General features: G+C 45.8%; 2 long non-coding RNA genes across 2 annotated transcripts; both read left to right on the top strand.

Annotated features, from left to right (window-relative positions):
• The first annotated feature begins 4,933 nt into the window (after positions 1 to 4,933).
• On the top strand, positions 4,934 to 7,014 carry LOC121843354. The gene is made up of 3 exons (XR_006081512.1): positions 4,934 to 4,952; positions 6,863 to 6,951; positions 7,002 to 7,014. It is a non-coding gene; the product is annotated as an uncharacterized LOC121843354 (long non-coding RNA).
• Positions 7,015 to 10,223: 3,209 nt separating this feature from the next.
• Positions 10,224 to 10,691, top strand: LOC121843353. The gene is made up of 2 exons (XR_006081511.1): positions 10,224 to 10,319; positions 10,423 to 10,691. It is a non-coding gene; the product is annotated as an uncharacterized LOC121843353 (long non-coding RNA).
• The last annotated feature ends 1,994 nt before the right edge of the window (positions 10,692 to 12,685 follow it).

The raw sequence follows: 12,685 nt of genomic DNA, 5'->3' as shown, positions 1-12,685 counted from the left end.
CTCCTCATTTGATTCTGATTTGATTCTTGGTAGATCCGACCAAAGGGAACCGATTCCCTCCGACCACCAACTCGAGGCATTGTCTCTGTGTTTTTCCGGACATTTTTTTCCACACGACCAGCTAACGATTTACATCGCCTCCTGATGATTTATAGCTTATTAACGTGTAGTAATACCTAAAGTTGCATTAGAAAGGTATTTCATGTTTTGTGAAAGTTTATCGTCGACTTTTTAACTTTTAAAAAATGACGTTACGTTATGAATTTTTTTCCGTTTATCACACAGTCTTCATAGATCGATATCTAGGCTATATATGGACCGATTTAATCCAAAAAAACCCCCAGTATTGATTATGGGACATCAAGGAGTGCCAAGAAAGAAGATGGTCAAAGGTAATGAATGTTTTATATTTTATTGTGGGTTTGTGTAGCGAGACTACGCTAATTATTTTTGTTTACATCCTCTACGGGTCTTTTGGGGTGTTACATGCTATCAGATAATAGCTTCTCATGCTTTCGCCGAAAAGCATTTTACAAATCTGACTCGGTGGCTAGATTCACAACGAGTGTAGCTTTAATTCACTACCTTGCATGTGTGTTTTAATGAAAGTTTGAATTTTATCGAAAAACGATCAGTGACGCTCTAAAATATCCGCTGATTACCCGCTGATTTGATCCCCCCGAGGGAACATCCTCCCTAAGAAGATTTATATAAAGCAACAGAGAACAGAGAGAGCAGGACGGGGGCAGATAGAAAGGGAAGGTCAGGTGAAGGGGAGCTTAGATGTTTTAATGGCAGTACTAGAAGATAAAGCAACAGAGAACAGAGAGAGCAGGACGGGGGCAGATAGAAAGGGAAGGTCAGGTGAAGGGGGTAAGGGGAGCTTAGATGTTTTAATGGCAGTACTAGAAGATAAAGCAACAGGAGGTAGAAACAGAGAGAGCAGGACGGGGGCAGATAGAAAGGGAAGGTCAGGTGAAGGGGGGAGCTTAGATGTTTTAATGGCAGTACTAGAAGATAAAGCAACAGGAGGTAGAAACAGAGAGAGAGCAGGACGGGGGCAGATAGAAAGGGAAGGCCAGGTGAAGGGGGCTTAGATGTTTTAATGGCAGTACTAGAAGATAAAGCAACAGGACAGGGTAGAAACAGAGAGAGCAGGACGGGGGCAGATAGAAAGGGAAGGCCAGGTGAAGGTTGTAAAGGGGAGCTTAGATGTTTTAATGGCAGTACTAGAAGATAAAGCAACAGGAGGTAGAAACAGAGAGAGCAGGACGGGGGCAGATAGAAAGGGAAGGTCAGGTGAAGGGTAAAGGGGAGCTTAGATGTTTTAATGGCAGTACTAGAAGATAAAGCAACAGAGAACAGAGAGAGCAGGACGGGGGCAGATAGAAAGGGAAGGTCAGGTGAAGGTTGTAAAGGGGAGCTTAGATGTTTTAATGGCAGTACTAGAAGATAAAGCAACAGAGAACAGAGAGAGCAGGACGGGGGCAGATAGAAAGGGAAGGTCAGGTGAAGGGTGTAAAGGGGAGCTTAGATGTTTTAATGGCAGTACTAGAAGATAAAGCAACAGGAGGTAGAGACAGAGAGAGCAGGACGGGGGCAGATAGAAAGGGAAGGCCAGGTGAAGGGGGTAAAGGGGAGCTTAGATGTTTTAATGGCAGTACTAGAAGATAAAGCAACAGAGACAGAGAGAGCAGGACGGGGCAGATAGAAAGGGAAGGCCAGGTGAAGGTTGTAAAGGGGAGCTTAGATGTTTTAATGGCAGTACTAGAAGATAAAGCAACAGAGACAGAGAGAGCAGGACGGGGCAGATAGAAAGGGAAGGTCAGGTGAAGGTTGTAAAGGGGAGCTTAGATGTTTTAATGGCAGTACTAGAAGATAAAGCAACAGGAGGTAGAGACAGAGAGAGCAGGACGGGGGCAGATAGAAAGGGAAGGTCAGGTGAAGGGGGTAAAGGGGAGCTTAGATGTTTTAATGGCAGTACTAGAAGATAAAGCAACAGGAGGTAGAAAGAGAGAGCAGGACAGGGGGCAGATAGAAAGGGAAGGCCAGGTGAAGGGGGTAAAGGGGAGCTTAGATGTTTTAATGGCAGTACTAGAAGATAAAGCAACAGGAGGTAGAGACAGAGAGAGCAGGACAGGGGCAGATAGAAAGGGAAGGCCAGGTGAAGGGGGTAAAGGGGAGCTTAGATGTTTTAATGGCAGTACTAGAAGATAAAGCAACAGGAGGTAGAGACAGAGAGAGCAGGACAGGGGCAGATAGAAAGGGAAGGCCAGGTGAAGGGTGTAAAGGGGAGCTTAGATGTTTTAATGGCAGTACTAGAAGATAAAGCAACAGGAGGTAGAGACAGAGAGAGCAGGACGGGGGCAGATAGAAAGGGAAGGTCAGGTGAAGGGGGGCTTAGATGTTTTAATGGCAGTACTAGAAGATAAAGCAACAGGAGGTAGAAACAGAGAGAGCAGGACAGGGGCAGATAGAAAGGGAAGGTCAGGTGAAGGGGGTAATGGGGAGCTTAGATGTTTTAATGGCAGTAAAAATTGACATTTCGCCAGAGAGTGTGAAGCACCTTGTAAACAATTTTGATAAAAAGGGACATCAGAGCCGCTACTGGGGAAGGGGGGTAAAAAGGAAAAGGGAGAGAGGCCCAAAACCTGACTCAGACAGCGACGAAGTAGTGGACTGGTACGACGAAAAGGACAGCGACTGTAGTGATAGCACTTCAGACCTTAACAATTTAGATAAGATTGTTGCAGAGACTGAGGTATTTGAATTAGCAACAGTAGACCTTGCTCTTGCTCAGGAAGAGAAACCTTTGACACTTACAGTTATGGGAAGGATAATTACATTTCTGTGTGATACGCAGGACAGCAATATGCAGTGAGGATGCGCCAAAAGGGATTCATGTCATGAAACTCTTGAATATTACCATAACACCTACAGACAGAGGTATGAAAGCCCAGGTTGTTAAGAATAACATGGTAATCTGGGGAAGGAGATCCGCATTATTGGTATAGTCAAGATTTATTGAGGGGAGGTCTAACAGACATACCCAAAGCATTGTTGAAACTAACCAACGATGTCATATCAGGAACCAATAAAATGTCTCCAGATGACTTGCACTGTACACTGTGGTATAACAGAAACCCCGGCCCCGACCTGGTATATGAGGAGGCACTTCTGAGAACCACTGAGCGAACCATTGGTCTAAATGGCTTTACTATGATTCTACTCATGCAGCTGTGGAGGTGGAACTGCCTACTCATATCCAGGTCCTGTACAGAGAAAAATGGAGCCCCCATGTGGCCCTCGCTAAAGAACCCTCTGGGCAGTGGAAGGATATGGGATATTGGGTGACAAAGTGGCCCTAGCTAAAGAACCCTCTGGGCAGTGGAAGGATATGGGATATTGGGTGACAAAGTGGCCCTCGCTAAAGAACCCTCTGGGGTGGAAGGATATGGGATATTGGGTGACAAAGTGGCCCCCACTAAAGAACCCTCTGAACAGTGGAAGGATATGGGATGTTGGGTGACAAAGTGGCCCTGGGAACCCTCTGGGGTCAGTGGAAGGATATGGGATATATTGGTGACAAAGTGGCTCACTAAAGAACACATGGGCAGTGGAAGGATATGGGATATTGGGTGACAAAGGGGCACAGGAATGGATAACAGCCAGGGAAGGAACCCTCTGGGATATTGGGTGACAAAGTGGCCCTCGCTAAAGAACCCTCTGGGCAGTGGATGGATATGGGATATTGGGTGACAAAGTGGCCCTAGCTAAAGAAGCCTCTGGGCAGTGGAAGGATATGGGATATTGGGTGTCAAAGGGGAAAAGGCTAATAGACTGGTAGATACTGACAGATACAGAAGTAAACTGAACTGGAGAGCAAACTGTGCCCCCGCAGTGCACATTAGTGAGAGTGGGGGGGGGGGGGGGTACTGAGAAGCAGAATACCTGTTGACAGAAGAACAGGAAGAAGATTTAAAAGGAATACCTGAATATCTGTGGTCTGAGGGTCCCGGGGATGTGGGATCAATTAAAGGAGTAACACCGGTACAAGTTGTCCCAAAATCAAATTATAGACCTTACCAAAAACAATACCCATTAAAGCCAGAAGTTATAGACCTTACCAAAAACAATACCCATTAAAGCCAGAAGTTATAGACCTTACCAAAAACAATACCCATTAAAGCCAGAAGTTATAGACCTTACCAAAAACAATACCCATTAAAGCCAGAAGTTATAGACCTTACCAAAAACAATACCCATTAAAGCCAGAAGTTATAGACCTTACCAAAAACAATACCACATTAAACTGGAGATGGTTAATAGACCTTACCAAAAACAATACCCATTAAAGGAGGAAGTTATAGACCTTACCAAAAACAATACCCATTAAAGCCAGAAGTTATAGACCTACCAAAAACAGTGTGATACCCATTAAAGCCAGAAGTTATAGACCTTACCAAAAACAGTGTGATACCCATTGACTGGAGGAAGTTATAGACCTTACCAAAAACAGTGTGATACCCATTGAAGCCAGAAGTTATAGACCTTACCAAAAACAATACCCACTAAAGCCAGATGTTATAGACCTTACCAAAAACAGTGTGATACCCATTGAAGGAGGAAGTTATAGACCTACCAAAAACAATACCCACTGACTGGAGAATGTTATAGACCTTACACAATACCCATTAAAGCCAGAAGTTATAGACCTTACCAAAAACAATACCCATTAAAGCTGGAGGATAGACCTTAAAAAACAATACCTACAGGGGTCAAAACAACAGTGAAACCACACTGACTGGAGGATGGTAATGGAGGATGGTTACCTACAGGGGTCAAAAACAACAGTGTGATACCACACTGACTGGAGGATGGTAATGGACCTACAGGGGGTCAATAACAGTGTGATACCACACTGACTGGAGGATGGTAATGGACCTACAGGGGTCAATAACAGTGTGATACCACACTGACTGGAGGATGGTAATGGACCTACAGGGGTCAATAACAGTGTGATACCACACTGACTGGAGGATGACTGGAGGATGGTAATGGACCTACAGGGGTCAATAACAGTGTGACCACACTGACTGGAGGATGGGACCTACAGGGGTCAATAACAGTGTGATACCACACTGACTGGAGGATGGTAATGGACCTACAGGGGTCAATAACAGTGTGATACCACACTGACTGGAGGATGGTAATGGACCTACAGGGGTCAATAACAGTGTGATACCACACTGACTGGAGGATGGTAATGGACCTACAGGGGTCAATAACAGTGTGATACCACACTGACTGGAGGATGATGGACCTACAGGGGGTCAATAACAGTGTGATACCACACTGACTGGAGGATGGTAATGGACCTACAGGGGTCAATAACAGTGTGATACCACACTGACTGGAGGATGGTAATGGACCTACAGGGGTCAATAACAGTGTGATACCACACTGACTGGAGGATGGTAATGGACCTACAGGGGTCAATAACAGTGTGATACCACACTGACTGGAGGATGGTAATGGACCTACAGGGGTCAATAACAGTGTGATACCACACTGACTGGAGGATGGTAATGGACCTACAGGGGTCAATAACAGTGTGATACCACACTGACTGGAGGATGGTAATGGACCTACAGGGGTCAATAACAGTGTGATACCACACTGACTGGAGGATGGTAATGGACCTACAGGGGGTCAATAACAGTGTGATACCACACTGACTGGAGGATGGTAATGGACCTACAGGGGTCAATAACAGTGTGATACCACACTGACTGGAGGATGGTAATGGACCTACAGGGGTCAATAACAGTGTGATACCACACTGATGGAGGATGGTAATGGACCTACAGGGGTCAATAACAGTGTGATACCACACTGACTGGAGGATGGTAATGGACCTACAGGGGGGGTCAATAACAGTGTGATACCACACTGACTGGAGGATGGTAATGGACCTACAGGGGTCAATAACAGTGTGATACCACACTGACTGGAGGATGGTAATGGACCTACAGGGGTCAATAACAGTGTGATACCACACTGACTGGAGGATGGTAATGGACCTACAGGGGGTCAATAACAGTGTGATACCACACTGACTGGAGGATGGTAATGGACCTACAGGGGTCAATAACAGTGTGATACCACACTGACTGGAGGATGGTAATGGACCTACAGGGGTCAATAACAGTGTGATACCACACTGACTGGAGGATGGTAATGGACCTACAGGGGTCAATAACAGTGTGATACCACACTGACTGGAGGATGGTAATGGACCTACAGGGGTCAATAACAGTGTGATACCACACTGACTGGAGGATGGTAATGGACCTACAGGGGTCAATAACAGTGTGATACCACACTGACTGGAGGATGGTAATGGACCTACAGGGGTCAATAACAGTGTGATACCACACTGACTGGAGGATGGTAATGGACCTACAGGGGTCAATAACAGTGTGATACCACACTGACTGGAGGATGGTAATGGACCTACAGGGGGTCAATAACAGTGTGATACCACACTGACTGGAGGATGGTAATGGACCTACAGGGGGTCAATAACAGTGTGATACCACACTGACTGGAGGATGGTAATGGACCTACAGGGGGTCAATAACAGTGTGATACCACACTGACTGGAGGATGGTAATGGACCTACAGGGGGTCAATAACAGTGTGATACCACACTGACTGGAGGATGGTAATGGACCTACAGGGGGTCAATAACAGTGTGATACCACACTGACTGGAGGATGGTAATGGACCTACAGGGGGTCAATAACAGTGTGATACCACACTGACTGGAGGATGGTAATGGACCTACAGGGGACTGGAGGATCAATAACAGTGTGATACCACACTGACTGGAGGATGGTAATGGACCTACAGGGGGTCAATAACAGTGTGATACCACACTGACTGGAGGTAATGGACCTACAGGGGTCAATAACAGTGTGATACCACACTGACTGGAGGATGGTAATGGACCTACAGGGGTCAATAACAGTGTGATACCACACTGACTGGAGGATGGACCTACAGGGGTAATGGACCTACAGGGGATGGTCAGGGGTCACAGTGTGATACCACACTGACTGGAGGATGGTAATGGACCTACAGGGGTCAATAACAGTGTGATACCACACTGACTGGAGGATGGTAATGGACCTACAGGGGTCAATAACAGTGTGATACCACACTGACTGGAGGATGGTAATGGACCTACAGGGGTCAATAACAGTGTGATACCACACTGACTGGAGGATGGTAATGGACCTACAGGGGTCAATAACAGTGTGATACCACACTGACTGGAGGATGGTAATGGACCTACAGGGGTCAATAACAGTGTGATACCACACTGACTGGAGGATGGTAATGGACACTGACTGGAGGATGGTAATGGACCTACAGGGGTCAATAACAGTGTGATACCACACTGACTGGAGGATGGTAAGACCTACAGGGGTCAATAACAGTGTGATACCACACTGACTGGAGGATGGTAATGGACCTGTGATACCAGGGAGGATGGTAATGGACAAGGGGGTCACAGTGTGATACCACACTGACTGGAGGATGGTAATGGACCTACAGGGGTCAATAACAGTGTGATACCACACTGACTGGAGGATGGTAATGGACCTACAGGGGTCAATAACAGTGTGATACCACACTGACTGGAGGATGGTAATGGACCTACAGGGGTCAATAACAGTGTGATACCACACTGACTGGAGGATGGTAATGGACCTACAGGGGTCAATAACAGTGTGATACCACACTGACTGGAGGATGGTAATGGACCTACAGGGGTCAATAACAGTGTGATACCACACTGACTGGAGGATGGACCTAATGGACCTGACTGGAGGGGTCAATGTGAACAGTGTGATACCACACTGACTGGAGGATGGTAATGGACCTACAGGGGTCAATAACAGTGTGATACCACACTGACTGGAGGATGGTAATGCTACAGGGGTCAATAACAGTGTGATACCACACTGACTGGAGGATGGTAATGGACCTACAGGGGTCAATAACAGTGTGATACCACACTGACTGGAGGATGGTAATGGACCTACAGGGGTCAATAACAGTGTGATACCACACTGACTGGAGGATGGTAATGGACCTACAGGGGTCAATAACAGTGTGATACCACACTGACTGGAGGATGGTAATGGACCTACAGGGGTCAATAACAGTGTGATACCACACTGACTGGAGGATGGTGGACCTATGGACCTGACTGGAGGATGGTAATGGACAGGGGGACTGGAGGATGGTAATAACAGTGTGATACCACACTGACTGGAGGATGGTAATGGACCTACAGGGGGTCAATAACAGTGTGATACCACACTGACTGGAGGATGGTAATGGACCTACAGGGGTCAATAACAGTGTGATACCACACTGACTGGAGGATGGTAATGGACCTACAGGGGTCAATAACAGTGTGATACCACACTGACTGGAGGATGGTAATGGACCTACGGGGGTCAATAACAGTGTGATACCACACTGACTGGAGGATGGTAATGGACCTACAGGGGGTGTGATCACACTGACTGGAGGATGGTAATGGACAGGGGTGTGATACCACACTGACTGGAGGATGGTAATGGACCTACAGGGGGTCAATAACAGTGTGATACCACACTGACTGGAGGATGGTAATGGACCTACAGGGGGTCAATAACAGTGTGATACCACACTGACTGGAGGATGGTAATGGACCTACAGGGGGTCAATAACAGTGTGATACCAAGAACACCTTGTGTACCAGATCCACATACTCTGTTAAACCAGCTGAAGCCTGAGAACGCTTCCTTTACTGTGATAGACCTTGTTAATGCTTTCTTTAGTATTCCATTACACCCAGACAGACAGGGGTGGTTTGGGTTCACATTTTTAGGAAGAAAATGGACTTATAGTCGTTTAGTCCAAGGTTACTTGGAAAGCCCAACTATCTACAATCAGGCTATTACTAGGAATCTTGGAAAATTCGACCCTCCCAGGGAAGTCAAATTTGGACATATGTGGATGATATCCTGTTGTCTAACTCCTCACAGGAGGCCTGAAAGAGGATATTCTTGCTCTGTTCCTCTCCTTAGCTGACCACGGTCACAAAGTTAATAAGGGGAAGTTACAGCTCTGGCAGGAACAAGTTATCTATTTAGGACACACCATAACTCAGGAAGGGAGAACACTTAATTCAACCAGGAAGACAGCCATTCTAGAAGCACCCAAACCACTGAACAAAAAACAGATGATGAGTTTCTTGGGAATGATGAACTATTGTAGAGCATGGGTCCCACACTTTGCATTGCATACAGGGTTACTTAGTGATTTGATCTATGGTAAGGCTATGACTAAATATATGGACAAAAGAGGCGGAGAAACAGTTTGTGGCTATTAAACAGCTATTGTTATCTGACACTGTTCTGGCTTTCCCTAGGTATGACCGTGAATTCACACAGACTGTGGATTGTAGGGAGGGATTCATGACATCAGTGTTGACTCAGAGACACGGAGGGAAGAATAAGCTGGTGGTCTATTATTCCTCCCGTCTCGATGAGGTGACGCCCCTGTGTTTACAGTCAGTGGTCTATTATTCCTCCCGTCTCGATGAGGTGATGCCCTGTGTTTACAGTCAGTGGTCTATTATTCCTCCCGTCTCGATGAGGTGATGCCCCTGTGTTTACAGTCAGTGGTCTGTTATTCCTCCCGTTTACACAGTCAGTGGTCTATTATTCCTCCCGTCTCGATGAGGTGATGCCCCTGTGTTTACAGTCAGTGGTCTATTATTCCTCCTCCCGTCTCGATGAGGTGATGCCCCTGTGTTTACAGTCAGTGGTCTATTATTCCTCCCGTCTCGATGAGGTGACCCCTGTGTTTACAGTCAGTGGTCTATTATTCCTCCCGTCCCTGTGTTTACAGTCAGTGGTCTATTATTCCTCCCGGATGAGGTGCCCCTGTGTTTACAGTCAGTGGTCTATTATTCCTCCCGTCTCGATGAGGTGATGCCCCTGTGTTTACAGTCAGTGGTCTATTATTCCTCCCGAGGTCTCCCCTGTGTTTACAGTCAGTGTGACGCCCCTGTGTTTACAGTCAGTGGTCTATTATTCCTCCCGTCTCGATGAGGTGATGCCCCTGTGTTTACAGTCAGTGGTCTATTATTCCCCCTGTGTTTACAGTCAGTGGTCTATTATTCCTCCCGTCTCGATGAGGTGATGCCCCTGTGTTTACAGTCAGTGGTCTATTATTCCTCCCGTCTCGATGAGGTGATGCCCCTGTGTTTACAGTCAGTGGTCTATTATTCCTCCCGATGGTGACAGGCCCCTGTGTTTACAGTCAGTGGTCTATTATTCCTCCCGTCTCGATGAGGTGATGCCCCTGTGTTTACAGTCAGTGGTCTATTATTCCTCCCGTCTCGATGAGGTGATGCCCCTGTGTTTACAGTCAGTGGTCTATTATTCCTCCCGTCTCGATGAGGTGACGCCCCTGTGTTTACAGTCAGTGGTCTATTATTCCTCCCGTCTCGATGAGGTGATGCCCCTGTGTTTACAGTCAGTGGTCTATTATTCCTCCCGTCTCGATGAGGTGATGCCCCTGTGTTTACAGTCAGTGGTCTATTATTCCTCCCGTCTCGATGAGGTGATGCCCCTGTGTTTACAGTCAGTGGTCTATTATTCCTCCCGTGTGGTGATGCCCCTTGTTTACAGTCAGTGGTCTATTATTCCTCCCGTCTCGATGAGGTGATGCCCCTGTGTTACAGTCAGTGGTCTATTATTCCTCCCGTCTCGATGAGGTGATTATTCCTCCCGTCCCTGTGTTTACAGTCAGTGGTCTATTATTCCTCCTAAAGTCTCGATGAGGTGATGAGTGTCAGTGGTCTATTATTCCTCCATGTGTTTTTACAGTCAGTGGTCTATTATTCCTCCCGTCTCGATGAGGTGATGCCCCTGTGTTTACAGTCAGTGGTCTATTATTCCTCCCATCTCGATGAGGTGATGCCCCTGTGTTTACAGTCAGTGGTCTATTATTCCTCCCGTCTAGATGAGGTGATGTGTTTACAGTCAGTGGTCTATTATTCCTCCCGTCTCGATGAGGTGATGCCCCTGTGTTTACAGTCAGTGGTCTATTATTCTATTAGTCTATTATTATATTATTTACTGGAGGCAGTTTTACTACCAAAGAAAGTAGCAATATGTAAATGCAAGGCACATACTAAAGGAATGGACAGCATTAGCATTGAGGCACATACTAAAGGAATGGATAGCATTAGCATTGAGGCACATACTAAAGGAATGGACAGCATTAGCATTGAGGCACATACTAAAGGAATGGACAGCATTAGCATTGAGGCACATACTAAAGGAATGGATAGCATTAGCATTGAGGCACATACTAAAGGAATGGATAGCATTAGCATTGAGGCACATACTAAAGGAATGGATAGCATTAGCATTGAGGCACATACTAAAGGAATGGACAGCATTAGCATTGAGGCACATACTAAAGGAATGGACAGCATTAGCATTGAGGCACATACTAAAGGAATGGACAGCATTAGCATTGAGGCACATACTAAAGGAATGGACAGCATTAGCATTGAGGCACATACTAAAGGAATGGACAGCATTAGCATTGAGGCACATACTAAAGGAATGGACAGCATTAGCATTGAGGCACATACTAAAGGAATGGACAGCATTAGCATTGAGGCACATACTAAAGGAATGGACAGCATTAGCATTGAGGCACATACTAAAGGAATGGACAGCATTAGCATTGAGGCACATACTAAAGGAATGGACAGCATTAGCATTGAGGCACATACTAAAGGAATGGAATGGACAGCATTAGCATTGAGGCACATACTAAAGGAATGGACAGCATTAGCATTGAGGCACATACTAAAGGAATGGACAGCATTAGCATTGAGGCACATACTAAAGGAATGGACAGCATTAGCATTGAGGCACATACTAAAGGAATGGACAGCATTAGCATTGAGGCACATACTAAAGGAATGGACAGCATTAGCATTGAGGCACATACTAAAGGAATGGACAGCATTAGCATTGACATACTAAAGGGACAGCACATACTAAAAGGAATGGACAGCATTAGCATTGAGGCACATACTAAAGGAATGGACAGCATTAGCATTGAGGCACATACTAAAGGAATGGACAGCATTAGCATTGAGGCACATACTAAAGGAATGGACAGCATTAGCATTGAGGCACATACTAAAGGAATGGACAGCATTAGCATTGAGGCACATACTAAAGGAATGGACAGCATTAGCATTGAGGCACATACTAAAGGAATGGACAGCATTAGCATTGAGGCACATACTAAAGGAATGGAATGGACAGCATTAGCATTGCATTGGCACATACTAAAGGAATGGACAGCATTAGCATTGAGGCACATACTAAAGGAATGGACAGAGCATTGAGGCACATACTAAAGGAATGGACAGCATTAATACATAAAGGAATGGACAGCATTAGCATTGAGGCACATACTAAAGGAATGGACAGCATTAGCATTGGGCACAAGCATTGAGGATAATAAAGGAAGGACATTAGCATTGAGGCAGACTAAAGGAATGGACAGCATTAGCATTGACATAGTT

This window comes from Oncorhynchus tshawytscha, unplaced genomic scaffold (genome assembly GCF_018296145.1).
Source record: "Oncorhynchus tshawytscha isolate Ot180627B unplaced genomic scaffold, Otsh_v2.0 Un_contig_12850_pilon_pilon, whole genome shotgun sequence".
NCBI lineage: Eukaryota > Metazoa > Chordata > Actinopteri > Salmoniformes > Salmonidae > Oncorhynchus > Oncorhynchus tshawytscha.
The sequence above is the reverse complement of the archived record's forward strand: the minus strand, read 5'-3'. Positions and strand labels throughout refer to the sequence as shown.